Below are 9,124 nucleotides of genomic sequence, written 5' to 3' on the forward strand. Positions count from 1 at the left end.
CACACTCTCTGTCCCATACACACACTCTCTGTCCCATACACACACTCTCTGTCCCATTCACACACAGTTTCCCATTCACACACTCTCTGTCCCATTCACACTCTCTGTCCCATTCAAACCCTCTCTGTCCCATTCAGACACTCTCTGTCCCATTCACAGACACACGCTGACCCATACACACACTGCGTCCCATTCACACACTCTCTGTCCCATTCACATACTCTGTCCCAGACACACACTCTCTGTGCCATTCACACACACTGTGTCCCATTCACACACACAGCGTCCCATTCACACACACTCTGTCCCATTCACATACTCTGTCCCATACACACACACTCTGTCCCATTCACACACTCTGTACCATTCACACACTCTCTGTCCCATTCACACACTCTCTATCCCATACACACACACTCTGTCCCATTCACACACTCTCTGTCCCATTCACACACTCTCTGTCCCATACACTCACACTCTTTGTCCCACATACACACTCTCTGTCCCATTCACACACACTCTGTCCCATTCACACACACTCTCTGTCCCATTCACACACTCTCTGTCCCCTTCACACACTTTCTGTCCCATACACACACTCTCTGTCCCATACACACACTCTCTGTCCCATTCACACACACTGTGTCCCAGTCACACACACTCTGTCCCATTCACACACACTCTGTCCCATACACACCCTATCTGTCCCATTCACACACTGTGTCCCATACACACACACTTTGTCCCATTCGCACACACTCTGTCCCATACACACACTCTGTCCCATTCACACACACTCTGTCCCATTCACACACACTGTGTCCCATTCACACTCTCTATCCCATTCAAACACTCTCTGTCCCATTCACACACTCTCTGTCCCATTCACACACACTCTGTCCCATACACACCCTCTCTGTACCATTCACACACTCTCTGTCCTGTTCACACACTTTCTGTCCCATACACACACACTTTGTCCCATTCACACACACTGTCTGTCCCATTCACACACACTGTGTCCCATTCACACACTCTCTGTCCCATTCACACACTCTCTGTCCCATTCACACACACTGTGTCCCATTCACACACACTCTGTCCCATTCACACACTCTGTCCCATTCACACACTCTCTGTCCCATTCACACACACTCTGTCCCATACACACACTCTCTGTCCCATACACACACTCTCTGTCCCATACACACACTCTCTGTCCCATTCACACACAGTTTCCCATTCACACACTCTCTGTCCCATTCACACTCTCTGTCCCATTCAAACCCTCTCTGTCCCATTCAGACACTCTCTGTCCCATTCACAGACACACGCTGTCCCATACACACACTGCGTCCCATTCACACACTCTCTGTCCCATTCACATACTCTGTCCCAGACACACACTCTCTGTGCCATTCACACACACTGTGTCCCATTCACACACACAGCGTCCCATTCACACACACTCTGTCCCATTCACATACTCTGTCCCATACACACACACTCTGTCCCATTCACACACTCTGTACCATTCACACACTCTCTGTCCCATTCACACACTCTCTATCCCATACACACACACTCTGTCCCATTCACACACTCTCTGTCCCATTCACACACTCTCTGTCCCATACACTCACACTCTTTGTCCCACATACACACTCTCTGTCCCATTCACACACACTCTGTCCCATTCACACACACTTTCTGTCCCATACACACACTCTCTGTCCCATACACACACTCTCTGTCCCATTCACACACACTGTGTCCCAGTCACACACTCTCTGTCCCATTCACACACACTCTGTCCCATACACACCCTCTCTGTCCCATTCACACACTGTGTCCCATACACACACACTTTGTCCCATTCGCACACACTCTGTCCCATACACACACTCTGTCCCATTCACACACACTCTGTCCCATTCACACACACTCTGTCCCATACACACACTCTGTCCCATTCACACACTCTCTGTCCCATTCAGACACTCTCTGTCCCATTCACAGACACACGCTGTCCCATACACACACTGCGTCCCATTCACACACTCTCTGTCCCATTCACATACTCTGTCCCATACACACACTCTCTGTGCAATTCACACACACTGTGTCCCATTCACACACACTGCGTCCCATTCACACACACTCTGTCCCATTCACATACCCTGTCCCATACACACACTCTCTATCCCATACACACTCTCTGTCCCATTCACACACACTCTGTCCCATTCACACACTCTGTCCCATACACACACACTATGTCCCATTCACACACTCTCTGTCCCATTCACACACACTCTGTCCCATTCACACACACTCTGTCCCATTCACACACACTGTCTGTCCCATTCACACACTCTCTGTCCCATTCACACACACTCTGTCCCATTCACACACTCTCTGTCCCATTCACACACATTCTCTGTCCCATTCACACACACTGTGTCCCATTCACACTCTCTATCCCATTCAAACACTCTCTGTCCCATTCACACACAGTGTCCCATTCACACACACTGTGTCCCATTCACACTCTCTATCCCATTCAAACACTCTCTGTCCCATTCACACACTCTCTGTCCCATTCACACACACTCTGTCCCATACACACCCTCTCTGTACCATTCACACACTCTCTGTCCTGTTCACACACTTTCTGTACCATACACACACACTTTGTCCCATTCACACACACTGTCTGTCCCATTCACACACACTGTGTCCCATTCACACACTCTCTGTCCCATACAAACACAATCCATCCCAAAAACACACTCTCTGTCCCATTCAAACACTCTCTGTCCCATTCACACACACTCTGTCCCATTCACACACACTCTGTCCCATACACACACTCTGTCCCATCCACACACACTCTGTCCCATTCACACACACTCTGTCCCATTCACACACACTGTCTTTCCCACTCACACACACCCTCTGTGCCATTCACACACTGTGTCCCATACACACACACTTTGTCCCATTCGCACACACTCTGTCCCATACACACACTCTGAGCCATTCACACACTCTCTGTCCCATTCACACACTCTGTCCCATTCACACACTCTCTGACCCATTCACGCACTCTCTGTCCCATACACACTCTCTGTCCCATTCACACAATCTGTGCCATTCACACACTCTCTGTCCCATTCACACACTCTGTCCCATTCACAAACTCTCTGTCCCATTCACACACTCTGTACCATTCACACACACTGTGTCCCATTCACACACTCCCTGTCCCATACAAACACAATCTGTCCCAGAAACACACGCTCTGTCCCATACACACACTCTGAGCCATTCACACACTCTCTGTCCCATTCACACACTCTGTCCCATTCACACACTCTCTGACCCATTCACGCACTCTCTGTCCCATACACACTCTCTGTCCCATTCACACAATCTGTGCCAACCACACACTCTCTGTCCCATTCACACACTCTGTCCCATTCACAAACTCTCTGTCCCATTCACACACTCTGTACCATTCACACACACTGTGTCCCATTCACACACTCCCTGTCCCATACAAACACAATCTGTCCCAGAAACACACGCTCTGTCCCATACACACTCTCTGTCCCATACTCACACTCTCTGTCCCATACACACTCTCTGTCCCATACACACACTCTCTGTCCCATTCACACACACTCTGTCCCATTCACACACACTCTGTCCCATTCATACACAGTGTCCCATTCACGCACACTGGGTCCCATTCACACACTCTCTGTCCAGTTCACACACTTTCTGTCCCATACACACACACATTGTCCCATACACAAACTCAGACCCATGCACACACACTCTCCCCCATTCACACACTCTGTCCCATTCACACACACTCTGTCCCATTCACACACTCTCTGTCCCATTCACACACTCTGTCCCATTCACACACACTCTGTCCCATTCACACACTCTCTGTCCCATTCACACACACTGTCTGTCCCATTCACACACTCCCTGTCCCATTCACACACTCTCTGTCCCATTCACAAACTCCCTGTCCCATTCACACACTTTCTGTCCCATACACACACACTCTGCCCCATTCACACTCTCTGTCCCATTCACACACTCTGTCCCATTCACACACACTCTGTCCCATTCACACACTCTCTGTCCCATTCATGCACACTGTCTGTCCCATTCACACACTCCCTGTCCCATTCACACACTCTCTGTCCCATTCACACACACTCTGTCCCATTCACACACTCTCTGTCCCATTCACACACACTCTGTCCCATTCACACACACTCTGTCCCATACACACACTCTCTGTCCCATACACACACTCTCTGTCCCATACACACACTCTCTGTCCCATTCACACACAGTTTCCCATTCACACACTCTCTGTCCCATTCACACACACTGTGCCCCATTCACACTCTCTGTCCCATTCAGACACTCTCTGTCCCATTCACAGACACACGCTGTCCCATACACACACTGCGTCCCATTCACAAACTCTCTGTCCCATTCACATACTCTGTCCCAGACACACACTCTCTGTGCCATTCACACACAATGTGTCCCATTCACACACACTGCGTCCCATTCACACACACTCTGTCCCATTCACATACTCTGTCCCATACACACACTCTCTGTCCCATTCACACACACACGCTGTCCCATTCACACACTCTGTACCATTCACACACTCTCTGTCCCATTCACACACTCTCTGTCCCATACACACACACTCTGTCCCATTCACACACTCTCTGTCCCATTCACACACTCTCTGTCCCATACACTCACACTCTTTGTCCCACATACACACTCTCTGTCCCATTCACACACACTCTGTCCCATTCACACACACTCTCTGTCCCATTCACACACTCTCTGTCCCCTTCACACACTTTCTGTCCCATACACACACTCTCTGTCCCATACACACACTCTCTGTCCCATTCACACACTCTCTGTCCCATTCACACACACTGTGTCCCATTCACACACACTCTGTCCCATTCACACTCTCTGTCCCATACACACATTCTCTGTCCCATTCACACACTCTCTGTCCCATTCACACACTCTGTCCCATTCACACACACTCTGTCCCATTCACACACACTCTGTCCCATACACACCCTCTCTGTCCCATTCACACACTGTGTCCCATACACACACACTTTGTCCCATTCGCACACACACTGTCCAATTCACACACACTCTGTCCCATTCACACACACTCTGTCCCATTCACATACACTCTGTCCCATACACACACTGCGTCCCATTCACACACTCTCTGTCCCATTCCATACTCTGTCCCATACACACACTCTCTGTGCCATTCACACACACTGTGTCCCATTCACACACACTGCGTCCCATTCACACACACTCTGTCCCATTCACATACTCTGTCCCATACACACACTCTCTGTCCCATTCACACACACACGCTGTCCCATTCACACACTCTGTACCATTCACACACTCTCTGACCCATTCACACACTCTCTGTCCCATACACACACACTCTGTCCCATTCACACACTCTCTGTCCCATTCACACACTCTCTGTCCCATTCACACACACTCTGTCCCATTCACACACACTCTGTCCCATACACACACTCTGTCCCATTCACACACTCTCTGTCCCATTCACACACTCTCTGTCCCATTCACACACTCTCTATCCCATACACACACTCTGTCCCATTCACACACACTCTGTCCCATACACACACTCTCTGCCCCATACACACACTCTGTCCCATTCACACACACTCTGTCCCATTCACACACACTTGTCCCATACACACACTCTGTCCCATTCACACACACTCTGTCCCATTCACACACACTCTGTCCCATTCACACACACTCTGTCCCATTCACACACACTTGTCCCATACACACACTCTGTCCCATTCACACACTCTCTGTCCCATTCACACACACTCTGTCCCATACACACCCTCTCTGTACCATTCACACACTCTCTGTCCTGTTCACACACTTTCTGTCCCATACACACACACTTTGTCCCATTCACACACACTGTCTGTCCCATTCACACACACTGTGTCCCATTCACACACTCTCTGTCCCATACAAACACAATCCATCCCAAAAACACACTCTGTCCCATACACACACTCTGTCTGATACACACACTCTCTGTCCCATCCACACACACTCTGTCCCATTCACACACACTCTGTCCCATTCACACACACTGTCTTTCCCACTCACACACACCCTCTGTGCCATTCACACACTGTGTCCCATACACACACACTTTGTCCCATTCGCACACACTCTGTCCCATACACACACTCTGAGCCATTCACACACTCTCTGTCCCATTCACACACTCTGTCCCATTCACACACTCTCTGACCCATTCACGCACTCTCTGTCCCATACACACTCTCTGTCCCATTCACACAATCTGTGCCATTCACACACTCTCTGTCCCATTCACACACTCTGTCCCATTCACAAACTCTCTGTCCCATTCACACACTCTCTGTCCCATACACACACTCTCTGTCCCATTCACACACTCTCTGTCCCATTCACACACACTGTGTCCCATTCACACACACTCTGTCCCATTCACACACTCTGTCCCATTCACACACTCTCTGTCCCATTCACACACACTCTGTCCCATACACACACTCTCTGTCCCATACACACACTCTCTGTCCCATACACACACTCTCTGTCCCATTCACACACAGTTTCCCATTCACACACTCTCTGTCCCATTCACACTCTCTGTCCCATTCAAACCCTCTCTGTCCCATTCAGACACTCTCTGTCCCATTCACAGACACACGCTGACCCATACACACACTGCGTCCCATTCACACACTCTCTGTCCCATTCACATACTCTGTCCCAGACACACACTCTCTGTGCCATTCACACACACTGTGTCCCATTCACACACACAGCGTCCCATTCACACACACTCTGTCCCATTCACATACTCTGTCCCATACACACACACTCTGTCCCATTCACACACTCTGTACCATTCACACACTCTCTGTCCCATTCACACACTCTCTATCCCATACACACACACTCTGTCCCATTCACACACTCTCTGTCCCATTCACACACTCTCTGTCCCATACACTCACACTCTTTGTCCCACATACACACTCTCTGTCCCATTCACACACACTCTGTCCCATTCACACACACTCTCTGTCCCATTCACACACTCTCTGTCCCCTTCACACACTTTCTGTCCCATACACACACTCTCTGTCCCATACACACACTCTCTGTCCCATTCACACACACTGTGTCCCAGTCACACACACTCTGTCCCATTCACACACACTCTGTCCCATACACACCCTATCTGTCCCATTCACACACTGTGTCCCATACACACACACTTTGTCCCATTCGCACACACTCTGTCCCATACACACACTCTGTCCCATTCACACACACTCTGTCCCATTCACACACACTGTGTCCCATTCACACTCTCTATCCCATTCAAACACTCTCTGTCCCATTCACACACTCTCTGTCCCATTCACACACACTCTGTCCCATACACACCCTCTCTGTACCATTCACACACTCTCTGTCCTGTTCACACACTTTCTGTCCCATACACACACACTTTGTCCCATTCACACACCCTCTCTGTCCCATTCACACACTCTCTGTCCCATTCACACACTCTCTGTCCCATTCACACACACTGTGTCCCATTCACACACACTCTGTCCCATTCACACACTCTGTCCCATTCACACACTCTCTGTCCCATTCACACACACTCTGTCCCATACACACACTCTCTGTCCCATACACACACTCTCTGTCCCATACACACACTCTCTGTCCCATTCACACACAGTTTCCCATTCACACACTCTCTGTCCCATTCACACTCTCTGTCCCATTCAAACCCTCTCTGTCCCATTCAGACACTCTCTGTCCCATTCACAGACACACGCTGTCCCATACACACACTGCGTCCCATTCACACACTCTCTGTCCCATTCACATACTCTGTCCCAGACACACACTCTCTGTGCCATTCACACACACTGTGTCCCATTCACACACACAGCGTCCCATTCACACACACTCTGTCCCATTCACATACTCTGTCCCATACACACACACTCTGTCCCATTCACACACTCTGTACCATTCACACACTCTCTGTCCCATTCACACACTCTCTATCCCATACACACACACTCTGTCCCATTCACACACTCTCTGTCCCATTCACACACTCTCTGTCCCATACACTCACACTCTTTGTCCCACATACACACTCTCTGTCCCATTCACACACACTCTGTCCCATTCACACACACTTTCTGTCCCATACACACACTCTCTGTCCCATACACACACTCTCTGTCCCATTCACACACACTGTGTCCCAGTCACACACTCTCTGTCCCATTCACACACACTCTGTCCCATACACACCCTCTCTGTCCCATTCACACACTGTGTCCCATACACACACACTTTGTCCCATTCGCACACACTCTGTCCCATACACACACTCTGTCCCATTCACACACACTCTGTCCCATTCACACACACTCTGTCCCATACACACACTCTGTCCCATTCACACACTCTCTGTCCCATTCAGACACTCTCTGTCCCATTCACAGACACACGCTGTCCCATACACACACTGCGTCCCATTCACACACTCTCTGTCCCATTCACATACTCTGTCCCATACACACACTCTCTGTGCAATTCACACACACTGTGTCCCATTCACACACACTGCGTCCCATTCACACACACTCTGTCCCATTCACATACCCTGTCCCATACACACACTCTCTATCCCATACACACTCTCTGTCCCATTCACACACACTCTGTCCCATTCACACACTCTGTCCCATACACACACACTATGTCCCATTCACACACTCTCTGTCCCATTCACACACACTCTGTCCCATTCACACACACTCTGTCCCATTCACACACACTGTCTGTCCCATTCACACACTCTCTGTCCCATTCACACACACTCTGTCCCATTCACACACTCTCTGTCCCATTCACACACATTCTCTGTCCCATTCAC

This window comes from Chiloscyllium punctatum, chromosome X, assembly GCF_047496795.1.
Source record: "Chiloscyllium punctatum isolate Juve2018m chromosome X, sChiPun1.3, whole genome shotgun sequence".
Lineage (NCBI taxonomy): Eukaryota > Metazoa > Chordata > Chondrichthyes > Orectolobiformes > Hemiscylliidae > Chiloscyllium > Chiloscyllium punctatum.